This window comes from Acomys minous, assembly GCF_964271855.1.
Source record: "Acomys minous genome assembly, chromosome: 13".
NCBI classification, from domain to species: Eukaryota; Metazoa; Chordata; class Mammalia; order Rodentia; family Muridae; genus Acomys; species Acomys minous.
In genome coordinates, this window is record NC_140495.1 from 19,075,438 (window position 1) to 19,100,627 (window position 25,190).

At 42.9% G+C, this 25,190-nt stretch overlaps 1 long non-coding RNA gene across 1 annotated transcript in view; it reads left to right on the top strand.

Annotated features, from left to right (window-relative positions):
* The first annotated feature begins 56 nt into the window (after positions 1-56).
* Positions 57-25,190, top strand: part of LOC311581874 — a 73,602-nt gene continuing 48,468 nt past the window's right edge. The window contains exon 1 of the long non-coding RNA XR_014773911.1: positions 57-984. This is a non-coding gene — a long non-coding RNA (uncharacterized lncRNA). The remainder of the gene's footprint in view (positions 985-25,190) is intronic.

Sequence of the window (25,190 nt, forward strand, 5' to 3'; positions counted from 1 at the left end):
AGCCTGAGGAGAGTATAAGACTGTCATACACACAAGAAGGAGTAGGATGCAGGAGGGGGAAGAAAGAAGAGAGAGGGAAAAAGAAGGAAAGGAAGGAAAAAAGAAAGAAATGAGTGAATTACTTGGGTACTTATTAGAAATGGAGATATATTGAGTTTCTGAGACCGGATCCTTCAAACCTTCATGTTCAGTTAGCTCCTGGGTGCTACCCACCTACTTAAAAAATCTCAGCACCATCGAGTTTGTATAAAAAGTGTGGCCAGGAATGACCTAATTCCTTCCTGATTTTAGTAGGATGGTCCTTGGATGGCACCCGCAGCATCCCCTTGGAGCTTAGTAGGGATCTGGTCCTCAGACACCATCACAGAGCTACCAAAGTAAAACCTGCAAGATAAGAGCGGGGAACCAAGGTGGCTGGAATATAGCCTCACCTTCGAGACGGGAGAAGAACGGGGACCCATGATGGTCTAATGATACACACTGTCATTTGAGACACACTCCTGAGGAATGGGACCCAGCCTTGCTGCCCATTACAATCACCCGGAGAACTTGAAAAAAAAAAAAAAGAAAGAAAACTGATGTCCAGGCCTCATCTCTGACTCGTTAGATTAGAACCTCCAAGGGACAGGACCTGCACACCATTGGCTCTTAAAAGCTTCATCGACTCCATCGGTAGTCAAGTTTGAAAACCAATGGTTTCATCTTTGCTAGTGTGCGCACAGTATCCTATGGTAAGCATCTCTGCATCTGAATATTCTTTCCTTTCATCATCTTGAGATGGGCAATGAATCTGACATTATTATTTCTTCAATAGCATTCATTGTACTTGAACCTTGAAGACAGGTGTGCGGGCGTCACAAATATTCATAGCACCTTTGAATAAGTGCCCCATGGACTGGAAATGCTACAATTGAGTCTTTGAAGAGAAAAAAAACTTAGAAAAACCAGGTGTTTAATCACCCTAGTCTTTCTCATTTCCACCAGGTAAGGCCCATTATTACAAAGTCCATAAACAAGACTCTAACTTGGGGAATTAATTAACAGTAGAGATTTGTTCATGCATCGGTGATTCCACATATCCACCAGTAGGTGGCAGTACAACTTAGGGAAAAAATCAACTTGGCTGGTAAATTGATGTGAAGGTGACAGTAAAGGATCCAGTGGGGTGGCCTTTTAGTCACTAATGATTACGTTGCTGTATTTAGTTTTCAACAGAAATAATAACATGGCTCATGAAACAGCCAAGAGCCGGGCTCCACATTTTTTAAAAATAAAGAACCAGATATGACCCCCAGTCCTTGAGGGTCTTATGGTCTCTGCCATAATTATTAGGTTTTGTCATTATATCACAAAATGGCCCTGCCTGGTACACAAAAGCAAAGCATGGCTATATTCCAATAAAGCCTTATGTGCAAGCACAAGTGGCTGGCTGGGTTAAGCCTGGGTGCTGAGCTTGCCGATTTCTGACACGGAGGGAGGACAGCCCCTCGAGCCTGGATAGCTTCCAGAATTATCTGTGGCACCAGTTACAACTTTTGAGTTTTTCAACATTCATCAAATCTACTACATCAAAATATTTGTGAGTGGAGCTCATGCGACTGGATTCAAAACAAAACAAAAAACCCAACAACAACAAAAACAACAACAAAAACCTCCTTGTGACTGAAGGAGCTAGTAAGCCAAAAATAAAGTTAACTGTCTTGGGGGTGCTGTAGATAAGGCCCACCTTGGAGTAATGTCATCTTTTCAGTATCTGAGTAACTCCCCACAATATAAAAGATAGAGGTGTAAAGCTTAGGTTCCGGTTGTTGGCACTCAGAAAGAAGAGGTCAGTTGGTAGAGTGCTTACCTAACGTGCTAGATCCCCAGTACCCCGAAAACTGGATGTGGTGGCACCGCCCATGATTTCACACCCTAGAGGTAAATATGGGCCTATTGGAGACCTTGTTCTAGGAGGGACACAGGACAGGGTTGAGGAGAGGCGATGTCTGCATTAAGCCTGGTCTTGGGAAGGCCTTCTCCCTTGCCACAGCCTTGCCTGTCTCCAGCCTCACAGGGAGATGACTGAAGAATACAGTGAAAGGAGAAGGGAAACCCACCGTGCGATGCTCCCGGCCTCCCCACATGCCCTCAAATCTTCAACCAACGTTTAAACTCAGCAAAAGCTTTTCTGTGCTTGGATTGCCTTTTGCTTGTGTGACTTGGTGAAGGAGGGCAGTTTAGGGCCTCAGTGTGTCCAAGAGGAAAACAAAGCCAGTGTAGTGGGCAGGGCCATGGGGTGGGAGCATTGCAAATAGGGTGTGCCTGCTCCTCGTCAGGGGTGTGGGGGGGTGGGGGTTCCCCCCCAGGGTGTGTCACATTGGTCTGAGCAAATATCCAGGCATAAAGAAGGCCATGCTTTAAAGAAAGCTGCCACTGCTGTTGGTGAGAATGGGGTAGTAACTGTTTGCACCCATGAGCTTACTGCTCACTTGAGATATCTGTGTGGCTCTTTTTCTGCAGCAGCCCCAGCCTTAGGATGCAGGAAGCCAACTGTTTCTTTCTCACTACTTAATGTCCTTTCACTTATCCAGTTCAGGGCTTTCTCTTCCCTACCCCAACATCTGACTCTTGTTCTGCTATTGAAATGAATATACTTTCAATTTCTTTTTAAAAAGTTAATTAATTGATTTATGTGACTGTTCACTTTTCACTTTACATCACAGTCATAGCCCCCTCCCTCTTCTCCTCCCCATCCCACCCACCCTCCTTCTTCCCCCATCCCCCTCCCCGACTCCTCAGAAAAGGGGAGCCCCACCCTCCACCAACCCACCCCAGCACATCAGGTCTGAACTGGTCTGTGGTCTGGTGAGGCAGCCCCGGCAGGGGGAGATGATTGAAAAGCAGGCAACACAGTCCACGTCAGAGATAGTCTCCGCCCACCTCCCCTTAGCACACACACTCAGTCCCCACATGCCAGGAAGCAGGTGTCTGGCCAGGTTTAACCCGGTCCGCGCCTCCGCCCCCCCCTGCCCCCCCCCCTCACTCCCTGCCCCATGGCAAGGGAGTCCTTGAGACTCTGGCAGTGTTGGCTGACATCCCCAGCTGCAAGAGACAAACTAACACTCTACATCTCTGCACAATTTGTGCATGAGTTAAAAATGTTCATCTAAACATCAAGAGTAACAATTAAGAGGATTTATCGTGTAGATAGGATCTATTCGTGGTTATAAAATTTTAATAATTATTGTCATGACGTTGATAGATTTTGTTTTTATGCGTGTAATGTGTTGGGATAGTCAATTTAGGAATCTATTTTTTCTTTATTTTCTCTGTGTGTGAGCATATAATGTGTAGGTGCAAGTGGAGGCCAGGCGTTGAGGGCAGGCATCTTCCTCAAATCATGCTCCACTTAAATTTTTTTTCTAATTTCTTAATTAAAAAAAACCTAGCATTCAAACTATTATATGCCATTACAGCATTTATAGTTCATTGTAATGTTTATTATTATAAAACATTATAGAGTGTATAGTTTAATTTGTCTACCCCAAAGATAGCTGACCCAAGTGATGCACACCCATATTTTCTTCTGCTGTATTCACAATGGCAGGGAAAAGGAAGCAGCCTTGGCATCCACCAGTGGATGAATGGAGAATGAAAATGTGGGACATATCCATCTTCTTTCTTGTGATAGGCTGTCTCACAATGGCTAAAGCTTGCTGATTGGGTTAGGTGAGCTGGATAGCAAGTCCGTCCAGGCTGGGATTACAGGTGCATCACCATTGCCAGCTTTAACATGGGCTGCAGGGGATGAGAGCTAGGTCTTCACGTTCACACAGCAAGCACTTTACTCATGGAGCCATTACCCCAACCCAATCATCTTCCCTGGTATTTTCAGCATATTTCCAGGGAAGCTAAACTAGGCGAGGTAGCCTCTGGTTGCCTCATCACAGAGCTAAATAAACACTATGGACAGGAAAGTGCAGAGTTAAAACACTGGCGTTCCATCCCTTTATATATTGCACAGATGCATACTTTGTCCAGATGAAGGCAGAGAACCCAATAATACATCTATTGGCCCTTGGGGATGAGATCTCACCCAGCACCCTGTTCATGTTTGTGTCTGCTTGGATCCGTGAAGAGGCTCTCCGTGGAGCTGGGCTTTGTGGTGTGTGCTCCTGTAAGCTCAGTATGTGGGAGGTGGGTCAAGAGTTAAGAGTCACCTTTGGCTACTGTGGATGCAAAACACAGAGCTCAACCTTAAAGGGAATAAAAGGTAGTTCATGCCAGAGTGAAACATGACTGACCATGCCCAGGAACATGCTTTGGGTCTTCCCAAATGCAGTCTTCCAATGTGAAAGCAGTTTGTTTGTAGTTTGTTTTTCAAAATAGTAACAGAGCAGAGAAAGTTGTAAGTTGAGGCAGATACGCTGGTGGAAGCATTAAGCGGGCCGTTACCTCAGACAAAGAAGTCTCAGCCATAGCCTCGGATGCTATCTGACAGTACTCTTAGCCCTTCCATGCGTGGGGAATAAGGTTTTGTTAATAGGGTTCAGAAGTTTCAATGTGTTCATTAGGATGTTAGGCCTGATACAAAGGTAGGCAAGGAGAAATTCTTTTTCGGGCTATCAAAAGAAGTAATTAGACTATAGGACCAGCAGCATCCCAAACCCTCGATAGTCACTGAAGGTTTACCGCTCATCCGCCTCTACAAACAGCTCCTTCCCAGGAGTTCATATACAGACAGTGGGTTTGCAGTGTGACCCTGTTTCATTAAAATAAAACAGAACATCATCATCATCATCATCATCGTCATTGTCATCATAAACAAGGATACCTACAGCCACAGGTCAGAGTGAGCACAGCCCACTGACGTGCTACAGGGAGGAGACAAGAAGGGCAGGACAGAGAACACGTTGTCCGACAATTTCCGGGGCTTAGATTCTAGCAAGTTCTTTGTGTGTGCTATTTGCCTTCTCATCGTTCAGTTTCCTCCTCTGAAAATGAGACCGTTAAGAGTTCGAGCTAGGGACTTTGGATTGATTCTGCTTTGCTCCCTGAAGATGCACAAAGCAAAAACAAAAACAACACTCACCCCAAACCCAGTTTCATTTAGTTCTATGCTTTTCTCTATGTAACGTACCCAGGCAACCCCAATGAAAAGGAGACATCACTGACAGACGTATTGCGTCCTTAGAAGACTGAGAGATGCTTTGATTGACAGTCCACTAAGATCTAACCCCTTTGACAGAGCCACTGGAGGATCATCATCCTTAGGTAGACAACAGTGTCCTAAAACAGCCTCTCTTCACTGGTTCTGGGTACTCTATTTTGAACGTGAGACAGACCATTCTACAGAAATGGATCTGTGGAATTCTGAGGTTAAAAGGCAGCCAATGATTTCTTTTCCTTAACCTTTAGCTGACAAATAACAATTGTATATATTTATTTTCCCCAATGTGCTATTTTGATATATGTATATGTCATGGAATGGATATATATAAAATATATAATATATTTAATTAACATATATGCTCATAAATTTTCTGTGTTGAAAACACTTGCAGTCTATTCCCTTAGCAAGTTTCAAGCACATAACACATTACTAATTATAGTCATCATGATATAATAGGTCTATTAAGTTTATTACTCCAGTTCAATGGAAAATTAGCATCCATTGGCCAGCAGCTAATTCCCCACCCACAACTCCACCTTCACAACAAGACCGTTCTTCTCTCTGCTTTGTGGCTTCCTTAGTTACTTTTCAGATCCCACATACAAATGAGACCATATGGTTCTTGTCTTTCTGTATGGACGCCAAGGTTGATGCCGTTTCTTGCCTGTTATTAATAACGTCATAAGATGGGCATACAGCTGTGTCTTTGACACTGATTTCATTTCCTTTGGGTCTACATACATCCAGTAGTCAGATGGCTGGATCATATGCTTACTCTATGTTCAGATTTTTTTTTTTTTTTTTGAGGAACCTCATCACTGTCTTCCGTGATGGTTTGCATCCCCACCAGCAGGGTGCGAGTCTTCCGTTTTCTCCACAACCTTGCCAACACTTGTCTGTCATCTTTCAGGACAGTTAGCCTAACAGGTGTGAGAAGCTCCTGCACTGTGCTTCTGCTTGGCTTTTCCCTGTTGATGAGTGACGTGGAGCATCTATCACACACCTCTGGGCTATCGGTCTTCTTCTGAGAAATATCCACTTAGCTTTATTAAGCCCGTTCTAAAAGCAGGCTATTTGTTGCCTGGCTGTTGAGTTCGCTTCCGTATATAACCTCTTACAGGTGCTCAGTTCGCAGATGCCTTCTCTTCCTAGCTGCTGTTTTTACTGATGGTTTCCTTTGCTTTGCAGAAACCTCCACCTCCCTACCCCTCCAGCCCCTCACCCCACAAACTCCCTTTGTCTACGTCTGCCTTCGGTGCCCATGCATTGCATAAGAAGGTAATGCCCAGGGCTACATCAAGAGCTTTCCCGCCATTTCCTCACTGTCCTATGGCTTCAGTGCTCGTGTTTGAGTCTTTACCCTTTTCCAGTTGATTTCTGTATGTGTGGTAGGGCCGGGCTCAATGTCATTACTTTTACGGGTTGACATCCAATTTCCCCAGCCCTATTATGGAAGAGATTGCCTTTTCCCTACTGTGTGTCCCTGGCACCTTTGTCAGTAGCTATAAACTCGTGAGTTTATTTCGGGGCTTTTCATCCTGGTCCATTTGTCTATATTCCTGCTTTTATGGCAGCACCATGCTGCCTTGATTACTCTAGCCTCCTGGCAGATTCTGAAATCCACTAGCACGTTGTCTCCAGAGCTGTTCTTCCTGTTTAAGATAGCGTTGGCTTTTGGGGTCTTCTGTGGTTTCGCATGACTCGTAGGGTTTTCCCCTTTTCTACTTGTATAAGGCGTCGGTGGAGTGTTGATGGGGTGGCATACTGTTTGCAGACTGCTTTTGTCATCGTAAACATTGTAACTATTAATTCCTGTGAACGCAGGATAACGTCCCCCCCTTTTTTTGTGCTTTCTTTCATTTCTTTTTGGCAGCATCTGAGTTGACTCGGCACATCGCTTTATTAGACAGTGTAAAACACCTCGCAAAGGCGCATGACTTTGAACAGCCCTCCGGTGGCGCTGCTGTTTCTGAAGGCTGTCAGAACTTTAAGAGGTGAAGCCTTGCTGGGTACAGGGGAGGGGAGCATGGGGCGGCCCGAGGCAGTGGGGCAGAGGCAGGGCGGTGTTACAGCCTGGGTCCACTTCCTGTCTGCTTCCTGGAGGACCAGCTGCTACCCCAGGACTCCATGTATTTCCTTCTTCGGTCATGGGACAAAATAAGCCCTTCCTCCTAGAGTCGCTTCTTTTCAGTGACAGCAAAAAGGTACCTAATACGCAGACTAAAAATACAATAAAAACAAAACCATGAAGACAACGACAACAGAGCACTCCAAACCAGGTTAGGTGATGTTGTGTTCTTGTAATGGGACCCAGCACTCTGGAAGCTGAGGCAGGAGAATCTTGAGTGGAGGGACCAGCCTGGACTACAAAGTGAAACCCTCCAATATCTATATACAAAAAGGAACAAACAGCACTCGCTACACACACACACACACACACACACACACACACACACACCAGCTTGAAAGTGGAAGCAGAGGTTACGTTCTATGGTGGAGGAAATATAACCAGACTAGGATACAGTTTTCACCTTGAAAAGGCATTAACTGATAGTACCAAAGGACCGGGTGTGAAAACACACAGGGAATAGTTTGCTTAATCTCTTTTTTATTGCCTATAATGAAAGTTTTATCTACAGTGGGACTCTGAACTCACCCCCAAACTGTGCCCCTTTGCATTTCTCCCAGTTCCTCTGGGCTTTGTATGAGTCTATCTTTAGCTGTGAGGTCAGCTGCTGTGTGTGTGTGTGATATTTGAATCCAACCATCTACCGCAACTTCATCCCTCTGCTCTCCTCGTCAGACACCTTCTTCTATGAAACATCCACTCTCACGCTCACTCCACCGGGCAAAAGCCTACCTGTTTTCTAATATTTTCCCCCAAATGGCAGCAATAGTCTTTCCCCCCCAAATTTAGTAGCCTATCCCCACTTATGACCTACCAGTAGGATCTGGTTGCCCCCCCAGCCAGTTTATGCAAATGTTATGGGATTTCCAGTCACTAGAATGAGTTGTGGACATTCAAGTCCACTGCCCTGGCTGTGTCCTGTATCTCACACAGGTCATTTTTCCATCCTTTCTGATACCTCAAGGTTCTCTTTAGGGTACTTTGAAGAGGTGGGCAGTAAGATCTTTAGAGTCAGAGGTCAGGGGTGGATAGGGCCCAAACAGTGTCTTCTGGGCTCATGAACTCACAGCGCTGGGATAGTCTGTGCAAGATGAAGGCAGTTAAGGGTCCAGCAAAAAGAGGGAGGGTCTTAGCTCACACCTTAACTGAGAAGCTGATGACTGGTGGCTTCTCTAGTGGGGAGAGCCAGTTTTCTTTACGGGTTGTCAACTAGATTCTAGTGCATGGGAGCAAGGTGGCTGCTTTAAATTGTCAAAGAGTTAAAACCAAAATGAAACCAAACCAAACCACCACCACCACCACCACCACCACCAATACAACAACAACAACAACAACAACAACAACAACAACAACAAGCAAGCAAGCAAACCCACCTCAGTAGAAACTTCAGGGTCACTTAGCCTCTTTTTTTGCTTTTCCTTCAGTGGCATGCCATTAATCATAGAGATTGATTGTTTGTGAGGCTGACCTGGAACTCTCTGGCTAACCCGTTGGGATAGTAGTCTCTTGTGCACTGTGTAGAGGTTGCCTTTGTATTATTCAGACATTGATTTCTGCACCAGCAGAGAGCTGAGTTATTTTTATGAAGCATCACCTGACTCAGTGTTTTGTAAACACACTTCCCTCACCTCCTGATTGGTTTAATAAGGAGCTGACAGCCCATAGCTAGGTAGCAGAGGAAAGGCAGCGTATCTGGGAAGTGATAGGAATTCTGGGGAAGAATTAGGCACAGGAGGTTCATGAGCCAGACAAACAGGAAATCAGATGTACAGAGACTGAGGAGAGGGAACGGGCCATGTGGCAAACATGGACTAGTATAGACAGGATTGATTAAGTTATATGAGCTAGTTGGGAACAAGCCTCGGTTATAAGGCCTAAGCTTTCATAAATAATAAAAAGTCTCCGCATCATTATTTGGAAGCGAGTGGGTACGACATCTTGAAATTTCAGTGTATAAAACATCTATGATGCCAGCTACTTCTAGTCATGTCAGGGGAGGGTATAACCCTAAGAGGTTTTGATGTAATATATTGGAGTAAATCCTTGCCTTTGAACTCTATACTAGAAGATTCAATTACTAATGCATAAACAACTTATAATCTTAGTATGGTTTCATAGAAGACCACTATAGAAAAGCCTCAGAGGACAAAACCACGTTATCAAGTTCTCTTTCCTTGGGTTAGAAACAAACATCCTTTGAGTAAATTAGATCCGTCTTCACCTTAAGAAATAAGACTTCAGGCTTCCCATCATTGCCTGAAAAGTAATTTTGTCCTCCTCACGACATTAAATTATTCTGAAGGTTTCAGCTTTTAGGAGAAAATGAGCTTTCCCAGAACTAGCTGTGTTTTTGAAATCCCTCTTCTTTTCTTAGAAATAGTTCCCACACATTATGACCTCTGTCAGAAAGTTATAACTTGGGTAATTTTTCTTCTGTAGTTTCATGGATTTCAATACAATGTTTATATAAGCCAATATGTTGGTATATTTTCTATTTGTTCACTTTCTGGTCTCAATCATAGCCCCTCCCTCCTCTCCTCCCATTCTCGTCCTCCCTCTCTCCCTCTTCCCCATATCCCACCTCCCCTACTCCTCAGAAAAGGGGAGCCCCCTCTACCAACCCACCCCAGCACATCAGGTCGTATCAGGACTGATCGCATCCTCTCCCAATGAGGCCCAGCAAGGCAGCACCACCAGGGGGAAGTGATTGAAAAACAGGCAACAGAGCCTGTGTCAAAGACAGCCAGTGTTCCCCTTACTAGGGGAACACTATGGAGACCAAGCTGTCCATTGGCTATGGATGTGTAGGGGGCCTAGGTCCAGTCCATGCATGGCCCTTGGTTGGTGTTTCAGTCTCTGTAAGCACCACTGGGCCCAGGTTAGTTGATTCTGTTGGTCCTTCTTGTGGAGTTCTTGTCTCCTCCCAGTCCTTCTATCCTTCTCCCCACTCTTCTACAAGGCTTCCTGAGCTCTGCCTAGTGTTTGGCTATGAGTCTCAGCATTTGTTTCAATCCGCTGCTGGGTGGAGCCTCTCAGAGGACAGCTATGCTAATAGTGTCAGGAGTTGGCTCGCTCTCATGGGTAGGGTCTCAGGTTGGGCCATGTATTGGTTGGCCATTCCCTCAATCCTTGCTTTTTCTTTATCCCTGAACATCTTGTAGGCAAGTTAAGTCTTGGGTCGAAGTTTCTGTGGGTGGGTTAGTGTTCCTCTCCCTCCACTAGGAGCCCTGTCTGGCTAGAAGGTGGCCTCTTCAGTCTCAATGACCTGAGCTTCTAGGAGTCTTAGCTAGAGTCACCCCAAAACATTCACAGGAGCCTTCTTAGGTCTCTAGCTTGTCTCAGAGATGCCCCACCCCGTTTCTCTTCTCTCTCCAAGCCCTCTGGCCTCCCAACCGTACTCTCCCCACATCTGATCCCCACCCTCTTTTCCTTCATCCCTCCATCTCCTGCCCTGTTCCCTCTCTCCACATCCTATTCCCCCTTCTGAGTGAGATTCAAGCATTTTCCCTTGGCCCCTCCTTGTTACTTAGCTTCTTTGAGTCTGTGAATTGTTGTATATTTATCCTGTACTATATGGCTAATATTCACTTATAAGTGTGCCTTTCTGAGTCTGGGTTACCTAACTCAGGATGACATTTTCTAGTTCCACCCATTTTTCCTGAAAATTGCATGATTTCCTTGTTTTTAATAGCTGAGAAGTATTCCAATGTGTAAATGTACCACAGTTTCTTTATCCATTCTTCAGTTGAGGGTTGTTTCTAGTTTCTAGATATTATAGATAAAGCTGCTGTGAACATAATTGAGCAAATGTCCTTGTGGTATGGTGGAGCATTTTTTTTTTGGGTATATGCTCAGGAGTGGTATAGCTGGGTCTTGAGGTAGAGCTATTCCCAGTTTTCTGAGAAAGCACAAGATTGATTTCCAAAGTGGTTGTACAAGTTTGCATACCACCAGCAATGGAGAAGTATTCACCTTGCTCTACATCCTCGCCAGCATGTGTTTATCACTTGAATTTTTGATCTTAGTCATTTTGATAGGTGTAAGATATAATCTCAGAGTTGTTTTGATTTGCATTTCCTTGATGACTAAGGATGGTTGAACATTTCTTTAAGTGCTTCTCGACCAGTTGAGATTCCTTGGTTGAGAATTCTCTGTTTAGCTCTATACCCCGTTTAAAGGCATCTCTTTAGGGATTTTAGAGAGATGAAGCAAAGCACAATTGACAGGGTAGTCAGAGGTTAGAGGCAATTCTGGGGTTCATCACAATACAGAACTTGCAAGTACTGGATCACCTCCAGAGATCTCTCATGCCTACTGGACTTCCCCAAATTAATGGCTCCTGACAGCATGTCCGAGGTTGGAAGCAGTTTGGGGGGTGGTGCATCATGGTATAAGACCTTGCAAATACCAGATCACTTCCTAGACAGCCCACATGCCTAGTGAGCTCCCTTAACAGGGTGGCTCTTGGCAACTCCTGTTTCCCCTAGCTATCTCACCATCTGTTCATGGCTTGTTTGAGTGCACCATGAGATACGAACTTCTGAGCTCTTCTCAGGAATGTTAGAACTTGACAGTGTAACCTTCATTTACCCCACTTTCACTTGCATGTACGTGTGCTTTTGCTGTGCTGCATCTTAACTCTGTGATGACAGTAACTCCTATGCTATAATATCTATGTGTCAAGACTCGTTCACAGTTGTGCCCCTCCCCCTCCCTCTATGCTGTTCCTTTCTCGCAGCATTTCCCAGTTTTCTTTCGGGGTCATTTCTCTGTACTTGAAAAACTCCCTGCAGAATTTCAGGAAAAGTCTACACATCCATTTTTGTTGCCCTTAAATTCCCTTTGTTTCATTTATTTTTCCTGAAGCATCTTTTTTTTTTCTGACTGTAGAATTTTAGGCAACCACTTCTTCTTCTTCTTCTTCTTCTTCTTCTTCTTCTTCTTCTTCTTCTTCTTCTTCTTCTTCTTCTTTCTTCTTCTTTCTTCTTCCTCTTCCTCCTCTTCTTCCTCCTCCTCCCACCTCCGTTTTCTATTTTAAATAAGCTAAGTCTCAATCCTATAACTTCCATTGCTCTGTGTGATAGTCATCAGTAAGTCTTGCTGCTAAGTCCCTGAAAATAATGCTTCTTTTGTTCCTCTTGGGTGATTTTTATTTTCTCATTATCTCTGACTTTCAGAGAGTGGGTGGTTGCCTCTTGCTTGGAATTTTGGAGGTAAAATTTTTTTCTCTCTAAGGTTTGATATTTTAGTTTGACAATTTTTTAAAACAAATTCTCAGCCAAACCTTCTTCCCATACTGTTTTTACTACATTTTCTACCTCTTCTTATTCGAGTTCTTTGACTAAATATATATGTGACCTTTTTACTATATTTTATGTCTCATTTTTTTTCTGCCAGAATTTTAAGATTGTTATACAGTCTGAATATTTTATAATGAAATATCTTTGCTTCTGGCAATATTTATTTAGCTTGTCTTTAGAATTATCTGTTGAATTCACATAATCTAATTTACTCATCTAGTTATATTTGCTCATTGCACCAGAATTTTAATTTAATTCATTGAAATAGCCTTTTCATTTTATAACATTCTCCACACTATTTTCTTAAGCATATCAATCTTTCAGAAACCCAATTAGATCAAATGATTTCCATTAAAAACATTCTACTGGCTAGGTGGTGGTGGCACATGCCTTTAATCCCAGCACTTGGGAGACAGAAGCAGGCAGATTGCTGTGAGTTCAAGGCCATCCTGGTCTTCAAAGGGAGTCCAGGACAGCCAAGGCTACCAAAAAATATCTTCTGGACGATCACTGCTACCTTGGCCTATACAATCTTATCTCCACAGGTAAATTGTAAAGGCAAAAAGTAACAACAAAGTGGGTGTATCAGAAGAAAAGGGACCTGAATTTATAACTTATAAATGGTTGTGTTACCTTGGGAATCCATGCCTGAGCAGTAAGCTATGGTTTGAATGTGTTGTCTTCCATTGCTTGGGGGCATTTGAATGCTTGGTCCCCAGATGGTGGTATCATTGGGGAGACCTAAGAGGTGTGGCCTTGGGAGGAAATAGATCACTGTAGGTGAGCTTTGAGAGATTAAAGACTTTGAGTTCCTTGTCTCTCTCTTGTGCTCTGGTTCAAGGCGTGAGCCCTCAGCTTCCTGCTCCTGGTGCCTTGTTTTCATGCCACCTTCATGGACTCTAACCCTCAGAAACTGTGAACCCAAATAAACTCTTCTACAGGTTGCTCTGGTCGAGGGTTTCACCACAGAAACAGAACAGCAATCAGCACATAAGTCACACTCAAAAGGTGCCCTGCCTGGGACTCTCACTATAGACAGAGCTGAGGTTGATCCTCATTCAGAAGAATGTCACATAAAATTTTCATCTTTACCAAGAAAGCATTGCTTGCCTTGCACGACATTTCCTCATTTTAAAAGAACCTCAAACATTTGTAAAATAAATAGAAAAAGATATATAGGTAGAGTAGGTATGATCATGAACCCCCCCAGTCACCATTTGAATTTTATTTCAATTAGTACTTATTTTATATAGCCTTTTACCCAACCTCTAATCATCAATTATTATTTTTTAAAAATTTAATACAATTTATAAACATTGAAAAACAAGTCTTAACTGTACAAATTTAGCAAATGGATCTATTTGTACAACCCTGCTGTTAGGGACTAAATTGTGTCAACTCCACATTCACTCTCGAAGCCTTATCTCTCAGGCTGACTGGATTTGTGACAGAGCCTACAAGGAGGCGATGAAGGGTGTGTGAGCCTGGCAGAACTGAGTTTTAACCTTTAGGGTTGCGGGAAGAGAGCTGGAGAACAGAGCTGTGTGCACATAACAATCTCTTTAGCTGAAAGAAGGAACCCCAGAGTGAGGTAACAACTTGGTCTTGGACTTCTCAACATCTAAAACTCAAGAAACAAACTGATGTCGTGTAAGCAACCTGCCTGTTATTTTGTGGTAGCTGCCCTATCTTAACCCACCCAGACAATCCTTGTCTCTTACAGACAGTCCGCTAGTCCCCATTTCCCACACTCTAGGCAAACACTGTTTTGTTTTTGTTTTTTGTTTTAATCCTGTGTCTTAGCGTTTTCCCCCCTGTTGCTGTGATAAAATACTTTGACAAAAGCACCTTGAGGGAGAGAGGGTTCATTTAGCTCTCAGTCCCAGATTATAGTCCAATATGGGAGAAGTCACAGAGTCAGAGGCTTGAGGGAGCACAGCACACTTCATCCCCAGTTGAGAAGCAGAAAGTGATGAGTGCATGCTAGTTCAGGATCTCCCACTCAGGGAGCAGTCCTGCCCACAAACAAGAGGATGGATCTTCCCATGTCAACTAATATAATCAAGACAATCTCCAGCAGGCGTACACAAAGACTCATCTCCTAAGTGATCCTAGCTTCTGCCTACATGACAATCAGCCCTAGCCATCACACCTTACATTAGCATTGTCTGTTTCAAAATGGCATGACTTACTATGTTACTTTTGTTGTTTCTTTTACTCAGGAGCATGTCTCTAAGACTATGTTGTTGTATAGTGAAATAGTTCATTCCTTACCAGTGCCCAGGAGTATTCCATTACATGAACATAATCTATTTGTTTGCATGTGAGTTGTAGGTACATGTGGGTTCAGTTTTTGGTTGTTTTGACTAATGCTATTTTGAGTATTACTATAATTCTTTTAGTAGACAGAAGTCTGGGAAAATGTCTAGTAGTGACATCAGTGTGTTAAAGAGGCCATGCATGTTTTAGCGATGGGCTGTGTAGTGATACCTCACAGAGACTTTAGCTCATATTTCCTTAATAGCTAATGATGTGGATCAATTTTAAATTTTACTTTTTAATTAGAATATTAGTCATTTGTGTATTTTCCTCTGTGAAGTGTCTGTTTTCAAGTGATTGTTATTACTAATGTGATTACATGTTCTGGATATAAGTCTTTTGTCAGACTCATGGCCAAGGATATTTTCTGTATTTCTGTGGCAAGTTTATTGTTTTTCTTTTTTAAATTAATTGAATTTGTTCTTGGAAAATCTCATACGTGCATATAATATTGTTACCCCTTCCCTATGTTATCTTCCTCCTATCTACATACAGCCCTCCCATCCTCTTACCCAAATTTATGTCTTTTTGTTTGGTCTGTGTTCCTCCTGCTTTTGACCTAAGACTATCTGTGTGGCCATGGGATTGGAACTATACACTGAAGGTTGGGGGGAGGTGCTCACCAGTGAGTAGACAACTGAAGACAGTGGCTCCCTCTCACTTAAAGTCTATCAGTTGCTAATAGTTTTTTAGCAGAAAAGTATGGAGTCTCATGAGCTTCTCTATCATCCATGAGTGACCATTAAAAGGATCTGTCTCCTACAAGTAACCTCAGCTGCTGTGAGTTCATGATCATGTTGACAGTGCCTTGTCAAGATGGCGCTATTTCACTGTCCTTCTCCATGTTTTCTGGCTTTTATATTCCTTTTTATCACTCTTCTAATGTTCCCCAAATCTTAGAGAAGATGGTGTAAATGGCTAGTTTAGGGCTGAGCTCTTTTCTGTCACTTATTCTCAGCATTGAGAAGCTGTGACCTCTACATTCACCACTGTCCACTGCCAAGAGAGCTTTCTCTGACTAGAACTGAGAGTAGCCTTTATCCAAGGGTGTAAGTACAGATATTTAGAAGGCAGTTTGATATTATAACCACTTGGCTAAATGTCAGTAGAAAATTTCCCCAGGGCCTATGACTTCTTGAGGCATAGGTTTTTTACTAGGCTTACACTATTAGGAATAGATTCCCCTGTAGAGCAGGCCTCTAATCCAATCATAAAATGGCTGGTTACCTCCACAACAGTGATGCCACTATTGTACATGTGAGCACATCTTGCCGGCCAGGTTGGTATTGTAATTTGTAGGGTTCATTTCGTCATAAGACTGTTAATGTCTTCCCCAGAAGCCTGCATAGTACCTTTCACACTTTGAAAGCTAACCAACAGGGAGGCAGTTTCCAGCTTTTTTATTTATCCATGACTTACAACCCAGGTATATAGCATCATCAGCAATTGGCTTCTGATAATTTAGTTCTTATAGGAAATGAAGTGTAAAAGCACGAGCCTGTATTTTGGGGGGTATGCCATGGTTTGAATGAGAGCTGTTCCCCATAGATTCAGGTATTGGACACTTGGTTCTCACTTGATGGTGCTGATTGATGAGGCTATGGAACCTTTGGGAGTTGGGACCTTGTTGAAGCATGTATGCTACAGGGGTTGGGCTTTGAGAATTTATAGCCTCACCATATAGCCTCACCCGTGCCCAGTTTGATCTCTTTCCTTTGTGTTTGTGGTTAAAGATGTGACCAACCAGTGCACTGCTCAAGTTGCCTGCTACTGTGCCTTCCTTACTATTTTGAACTACCCTTCCTGTCATAGTCACTGTTTCATTTCTGTGAGAAAGCACCATGACCAAGGCAACTTATGAGAGAAAGCATTTAATTTTAGGGGCTTGCTTGTAGTTTTAGAGGTTTAGTCCATGGTTATCGTGGTAGAGATCATGGAGGCAGGGGTGGTGGTACTGAAGAAGTTGGTGAAAGCTCACATCTGATCCACAAATTACAGGGAGAAAGAGAGAGAGAGAGAGAGAGAGAGAGAGAGAGAGAGAGAGAGAGAGAGAGAGACACAGAGAGAGAGAGAGAGACAGAGAGAGAGAGAGGAGAGAGACAGAGAGACACACAGACACACAGACACACACACACAGACACACACACACACACACACACACACACACACAGAGAGAGAGAGAGAGAGAGAGAGAGAGAGAGAGAGAGAGAGAGAGAAACACCTTCTCCAACAAGGCCACACCTTCTTCAGCAAGGCCACACCTCCTAATCCTTCCCAAACAGTTCCCCTAGTTAGGGACTCAGCATTCAAGCGTAAGAGCTGTGGAGTCAGTTCTCACTCACACCACCATACTTCTGGAACTGTGATCCACAATAAACTCTTTGTTCTGTACGTTGCTCTTGGTTGTGGTATTATTTCATGGCAACAGAAAGGTAATTAATGTCAGGTCCTTGGGAGTCACTTGGCAACAACTCCTAAGAAAGTAGCCAGCACCAGGGACTGGGGTCCTTGCTTAGGGTCTCATTGCTTCCAGGAACAGCATTATTTTGCTACAAAGGTTATTTCTCTGAAGTATGTTTAAATTTTTTTTATTGAGTTAGATGATAATATGGTTCCATATAGCTTTTTAATATCCCCTTTATTTTAGTCAACTTGCCTGCCTATTCATTTTCTTAAGCTAACTCTTGGTGACCATGAGTTTTCAATTATGATAAAGTCCATTCTTTCAAAATTTTTTTCTTGGCCATCTCTGTCTACAGCATGCTTACAAGGTCTTTGCCCATATAACATTATGAAAACATTCTCTCTGTTTTCTTTGAAAAGACTTAGAATTTTTTCATTTGTTTGTTTAGGCCTATGGTATATCTTAATATTAATAAATTTGAGATCATGCTTTGAAACTTGCTTCTACCTCTGAGACTATTTTATCTCTCTCTTCACAGTCATTGAAAATACTTTATAAATAACATCAGAGGTTGTTTTGACTTTCTGGGCCGCGGATAAGACATCACATATTTAAGTTCCTCTATTTTGTAATATTTAAGTCACTCCCAATAATATTTGCAACCTTTTTGCATGTGGATGTACACTTTGGATGGGTTTCTCAAAGGCGAGTTCCTGGGCGAAGTGGTAGGAAGTGCCTTTGAGACTCTTGATGATCGTCAGTCTCTCAAATGTATCTCAGAAAAGAACTTAGTCATTTCAATGCCCTCCAGCTTGGGTGAAGAGTGTAGCTAGGTAGTACAGTGTGTGCTTAGCATGTGCAAGGCGCTGTGTTCAGTCTCAGGCACCAATTACTTACTTAATAAAAGCAATTCCCTGGAGCAATATCTTATAATGCCTAGCTCATAGTGTCCTGCCATCAAGTGCCACCTTTCCTTAACATGTTTAAGAAGGTATTTTTTTTTTCTAATGCCACTTAGTATTTCCTCTGTTATCAAATTGGGGCTTTTAAAATAGATTCATCAGCTTTGCTGTCCTCACTTGGAATGGCTCGTTCATATATGCACTGTTCACTTAAGCGTTAGTTATTTTTAGGGGCCCTTCCTTTATTCCTTTTGAGTCTATTCTAGAAACCCACATATCAAGGATGTTCGCCGCGTGTCTTATTCCACACTGACATTATTCTGTTTTTGGTGAGAATGTTTACATGTGGCATTTAATGTTGTTAGCGGACATAGTAAAAAAATTTTTTTTTGTTAGTGCTATGAAGATGTTTATGAGTGTGTAATTGTAAAAAGTCAGAGATGGGAAAGACTGCACAGACAGGGGAGGCGAGATCTCATCCGTGAGGACGGCAGAGTGAAGGTGTTTGTGCTCATCTGCTCAGCGATTTCTGTATATTCATGAGACTACTGTTTATCTTTAGCTTGTTTCTCTGTGTATGAAATACAGACCAGTATTAAAAATTCACGAGACTCCTGAGGGAGAGTATAATTAAATGCTTCTCACAAGCAAGTTATTCCCTGAAACCTGCCTGTGAGTTGTTCCACAGTGCACATTATATTGTAGGCAAGCTCCATTTCTTTCCTTTTACATATTTGTAGGAGGTAAATATGTAGTTAGGTATGCACATATTGTTTCATTTTTATAGCAAAGTAAGGTTATTATATCTAAGAAAAACAGTTCCCAGTGACACAAGTTGTATCACCAGAAACAAATTTGGTTGCCATTATATGTAATAGCTTTGGAAATTTAGGGAAGGAAGGGAAGTCTTAGGGAAGAAGGTGCATTCTGAAGACAGAACTCTGCTCTCCTAGTTACTCCTTACTGCTGCAATAAACACCATGACCAAAAGCAGCCTGGGGAGGAAAGGGTTTATTTCAACCTACAGCTGACAGCCCATCAGGGAAGCCAGGCCAGGAGCTCAAGGATGGATGGAACCTGGAGGTGGGAACTGAAACAGAAACCACAGAAAAATGCTTACTAGCTCGCTCTTCCTCTCTCTGACTTGCCCAGTTACCTTCCTTGCACATCTCAGGTCTACTTGCCTAAGGCTGGCACTGCCTGCAGAGGGCTGTACCCTTCCCATGAATCAAGAAAATGCCCCCAGACCAATCTGATGGAGGTTCTTCCACTGAGGTTCCCTCTTCCCCGCTATGTCAAGCCAAGATTAAACATCACTTATGCTTTGCTGCCTTGCCATGAGTGCTCTCTCTGTCCATAGTACACCAGAATCTACAAACATTCTTTACATATATAAAACATTGTGCTTGTATAACATTGTTACCTTTGAATTATGACATCATAGACTCATTGCACGCTTGAAAGATTTGGAGATGATTTTGCTTAGTTTTTCGTGTGTCAGTATTTTCTCACAAACAAGTTATTCCCTAAAGCCTGTTATTTGGGTTTAGATCAGAACCTTGCCTCCCTTGCTATCTCCTCCAGCTACACCCTTAGATCCCCATGAAATAAGGGCACTTTGTATACAAATTCAAAACACATTTCATCAGGCAAAAGGCATTTAGGTCATTTCTATTTCCTAGCTATTGTGAGTAGAGCAGCAGTGAATGTGGCTGAGCAGGAATCTGCGGAGTAGGCTGTTGCCTATGCTAAAGAGTGATATTGCTGAGCCATTATTGCTAGATCTACTTTTAGCTTCAAAATATCTACTTTAAAGCACTCAGCCCATTAATACAAGTGCTAACATGTCCTCTTATTTCAAAACAATGATTTAAACCAGGTGTGGTGACTTTCACTGTAACCTCAGTGATTAGGAGGCTGAGGCAGGAGGATTTCTGTGACCTGAGGTCAGCATTGCAAATTAGTGAGTTCCAGGATAGTTTAGGCTACAGAATAAGATCTTACAACAACAGCAACAACAACAACAACAACAACAACCACCCTACTACCACATACAACAATAACTCTACCACCACAAATAACAACAACAACAACCCTACCACCACCACCACCTCCACAACAACAGCAATAACAATAACAAAATAACCAGTGCAACAAGCCACCACAATGTAGCATATGAAAAATTGTGTTTATAAAGGGAAAACTTTGAGGACTTTCAGAAGTTTGTCCTTTGCCTGTGGATTGGATCTTGCCTCGCAGTTCTTCTTACCAGAAGTCAGAAGGCAGAGCTCTGGGAGTGATTTTCCACTTGCTGTTTAAGAAGAAAATAGGACCGCATCCATCCCTGGGCCTCTTTTAAATTTACTTCAAAGGAAAAGAAAATATTTGCTGCAAAGAGTCTTCATCTTATTTGTGAAAAATGAGTTGCCGTTTCATTTTAGAACAAGGTAAACAAAGCCATAAAAAGCTCTGCTCAGGGCTGTCAGAAGCACGCAGCTTTTAAATCAGAAGGGATCCTGTGCTGCCTGCCGAGCCTCTGCTCTGCCCGCCCAAGTAACTAGCTGAAAGGATGAGACAACCACCATGTACACACGCCACCCACACTCTTAATTACTGTAGGGTGTGAGTGATGGCGCAGACCCGATGACCTTTGCAGTAAGTCACTTTCTGGGAACTGTGTGCAAGCGTGTCACTATCTAGATACATCTTCTTATAAGTGGGCTGCTATTGGGTAATGTGGAAAATGCAAACAAAATGAAATGAGCTTTCTATCAAAGGGTTAAAGGAGACAAAACTCCATATTAAAAAAAATAATAGAAAAGGTAAAGAAGCCACTTGGCAGAAATTCAAATTCCTCCAGGGTCAGCATTTCTTGAAATCAAAATATGTGTCCAAGGTTGCACTCCAGGTTCAAAATTGCGCTCTGTTTATCAACTGCAGTGCTTTAAGTTGGACAGCCTTGGAAGAATTCGAGCTTCGAATTCTTGAGCTCAGACCACTCAGAGAAGGGCAAAGGAGCCATTTGCATTGGGAATGGAAACCCAGTAGGACGCTGTGCTTGACTGTTTGGCTCAACACAGGTAGCACCCTCTGCAAAACTAAACCTCTCTGCCTTGTTGCAATGTTTTGGGTTGTTTGGCCATTTTCAAGAGATCCTAAACCCATTTCTTACGGGTAACTTACAGGTCTAGCAGCTGTCACTTGCAGCAACGTATTCTAGAAGGTGTTCTAGCTATATGCAGAAAATGGGGGAGTCTAAAGCTCATTGAGGATCTTCCTGAAAGTTGATCAAGAAGACACCAAGCAAATGGTTTTCAAAGTACATTCATTGTACTTAATGAGCTCAGCTTAGTGAGATTACCCATTTTTTTAAAACTCCCATCACACCCTCCTACAGAACATTAAAGCCTTCTGATTAAATTCCTATAGAATAAATTGCAGTGCCAGTACTGGCGACTGCTGCAGCCATTTTATTAATTTAAGTGTCTACTTTTGAAAACACTTGGGCCAGTGTCTCTGTGTGCAGATAGATAATCTGCATGGGTTACTGTGGGGCTCCACGGGAGCCCATTTGAAGGTGAATAAACTGAACCATGACAGACAGTCCCTCTGAAGTCGTAGATGGGTGGAAAGAGTGAGTGACTGATTCAGTGTCTAGAGTCCGTCCGGAGTTGCCCCTGTGAGCCAAGGCTAAGGAGGGATTTTCACTGCCTCAGTCCTGGACAAGGTCAAACTGAGGTTTTTTTTTTCATTTTGCCACAGTTTTTCTTAATGAAAATGGAAATAGAGATGTTGTTAAACAGCTAAATTTACCAAACAGTTCTTTTTTAGGGTGTTAACTCAGCAGGAAACCTATTATAGTTTGTTTTTTTCTAGGTCAAAAGAAAAATATTTCACTGGCTCTCAGGGGATTTGGAAGTGCTCCCAAGAGAAAATTCTAAAACCAGAACTGTGGCTGCTTAACTGACAATTAGAGAAATGCAGACCACCTTAGAACATTCTAGAACCTTCCCAGTCTTACTTTGATGTTAGCAAGGGGTGGGTATCAGGTTGGTAGACTGGCTGCCACGGAATTGTTTGGGATATACTTTATGATGCTTCTATGAAACTGATCTTGATGCATCAAGGACAAAAGTCATACTGGCATAGGATGGTTGAGTTGGGGAGCAGACACATAATATACAGTTTTAAAGATGGTCTGTAACAAATATTGAAAAAGATGTTCTGACTCTGGTAATTACCTCACAAATGCAGAACCTTGCAAATTTGTCTAAGGCTGAAGTATCTAACCAGAAACTGTCTCAGAGTTTAAACTCCAGGAGGAAGTTTAGCAAACAGAATGGTGACTATCCTCCAATGTCCCAATGGTTAGATTTATTTCTGACGAATTTTGTTTGTTTGTTTTTATACATGTTTGCTTGTGAGCACATCTGTTCAAAGGTGCACACATATGTGATTGCTTGTGCATAGCGGACAGGGGATGACCTCCACTTTCCACATTATTTTTTGAGACAGGGTGTCTCATTGAACCTGGAGCTCACCAATTTGGCTAGCCTGGCTGGCCAGCAAGATCTAGGGATCCTCTTGTCTGCATCTCTGCTAGCACCGGGGTTACAGGCACATGATGATAAAGGGGGAGTCGAGGTTCTCTCTTGGGGTTCTTAGTCTCATCAAAATGATTTAAGGACAGACTCAAATAGAAGCTCAAGGATAATTTTATTGGAGTTTAAAAGTAAACTTTCTGGGGCTGGAATGATGGTTTGGCTGTTAAGAGCACTGGCTGCTTTCCCAGGGGACCTAGGTTCAATTCCCAACACCCACATGGTGGCCCATAACTAGTTGTAATTCCAGTTCCAAGTGATCTGACACCCTCCTCTGGCCTCTATGGGCACTGCATGCATGCATATGGTGCAAGGTATACATACAAGGAGGAGGAAGAAGAGGAGGAGGAGAAAAAGGAAGAGGAGGAAGAGGAAGAGGAGGAGGAAAGAAAAAAGTCCCAGGGCAGGCCAGCCTTAAACTGCTAGTTGGAGGAAGGGTATACAGGAGAGAAGGAAGAAAAAGATCATGCGATTTAAGCTGACATAGAGGTCATACATGGCAGACAGGCAGCCACATGACAGGGAGTGAGGCTTTAGAGGAAAACTAAGGAAGCCCAGAATGTTGGAGAAAAGCCCAAAGTGTTAAGGAAAGTCCAGTTAGAAAAGAGAAGAAGAAAAGGAGGCGTGCTGCTCTTTGAACAACTCAGAAGAGCAGGCAGACGTGTTGCAGTACCCCTGAGGCCTAGCAGGCTATAGCGCTAGGGGTGAGAATTCTGGGGAAGAAAAGTATCATACCTCACTAAAGGACTAAATATCTCTTTAGCCCAACTGAAAGGGTAGGTCTCCATTCAAGCCAGAGAGGTTTTATTCTCTTGACTGGGAAGATGTTTTATTCTGTCACACTTGACTTTATTTTTTATTTTTTTACTTTTTAAAAATTAATTTACTCATATCACGTCTCAATTGTTATCCCATCCCTTGGATCCTCCCTTTCCTCCCTCCCTCCCTCTCGCTTTCACCCTGTTCTCCTCCCCTATATCTGTGACTGAGGGGGACCTCCTCCCCCTCTATATGATCATAGGGTATCAAGTCTCTTCTTGGTAGCCTGTTATCTTTCCTCTGAGTGCCACCAGGCCTCCCCATCAAGGGGACATGGTCAAATATGGGGCACCAAAGTTCATGTGAAAGTCAGTCCCTGCTCTCCACTCAACTGTGGAGAATGTCCTGTCCATTGGCTAGATCTGGGTAGGGGTTCAATGTTTACTGCACGTATTGTCCTTGGTTGGTGCCATGGTTTGAGCAGAACCCCAGTCTTCACTTACCAGGAAATTGGGATAGATGTGAGGACATTGGGTCCTGTTGGGACTCTAGGTGAAAGAAGTATCGGAGAATGGGGAAATAGAAGGGTCCAGAGAGTCCTAGAAACCTACAAGAAGAACATTATGACACACTTGACTAGCACCTTACTGAGCTAGACCCTTATTCGCTCTTCGGTAATTTAGGCTTGTAATACCCGAAATTTAGCAACCAGGGGAAATCATTTTGCTGAATCCAATCAGTCCACGTGTGTCCAGGACATTAATTAGAGACTAAGTTAAACCGTATCCATAGAAAACTATTAATTGGTGTTTTTGAACTTTTGAATATAATTAGATGAGTGAGGGAAAAAATGGAAGTCTTTACTTGGGATAAGAAAGGTGATGTGTTTATCAGGGTCTTCCTTGTTTTGGAGGTTATTTCCTTCTCTACGTCCTTATTTTAGGTCACGTGCATGTTTGGATGGTAAAAACCAAGCCCTCAGCAGCTCAGCTAAAATCAACCAACAATCAACAGTTTAGTTTATTCACATGGTAACTGCTCCATTTCAGACCAACCTTGTATTTAAGCAAAATTGTTACCCTTAATGGATACAAACTTGAGCAATTTCTTTGACACCTTAAAGTCTTCATATTTTGTCAGAATTGGTTTTACAAAATGACAGAGCAGGAACAGAATAGAAATAGCTGCTTCACCAAGTTGTGGTTGGAAGTAGGCCTCACCTACAAAAGACACAAAGATTATCCCTTAGGACCACAGATACTTTTTCAGTGCCAGAGAGAGTATGAAAAAAATAAAGAAACCTACCTTAAGGTGTTACGAATGGGGAAGAGAGGAAGCGATCTAGAGATGTACCGGAAGTGGGGAGGGATGGTACCTCAGGTGTTCACTGCATGGGATGGGATGTGCTTCGGTCTCTAAGTTCTTTGTTACCTGTCATTTTCTTGGAATGTGGACACTCATGGAGTTTACAAACTCAGAGAAACTGTTTAGCTATCGCTGTAGTGTCAGGGATCCCAGAATCAACTGTGAGACTCAGAGTCAGGGAAAGTGTGTTTAGGAACCAAATGGGTGTGGAGAAAGATTGGTGGGGGGGGGGGGAAGGAAGGGAGGGAGGGAGGGGA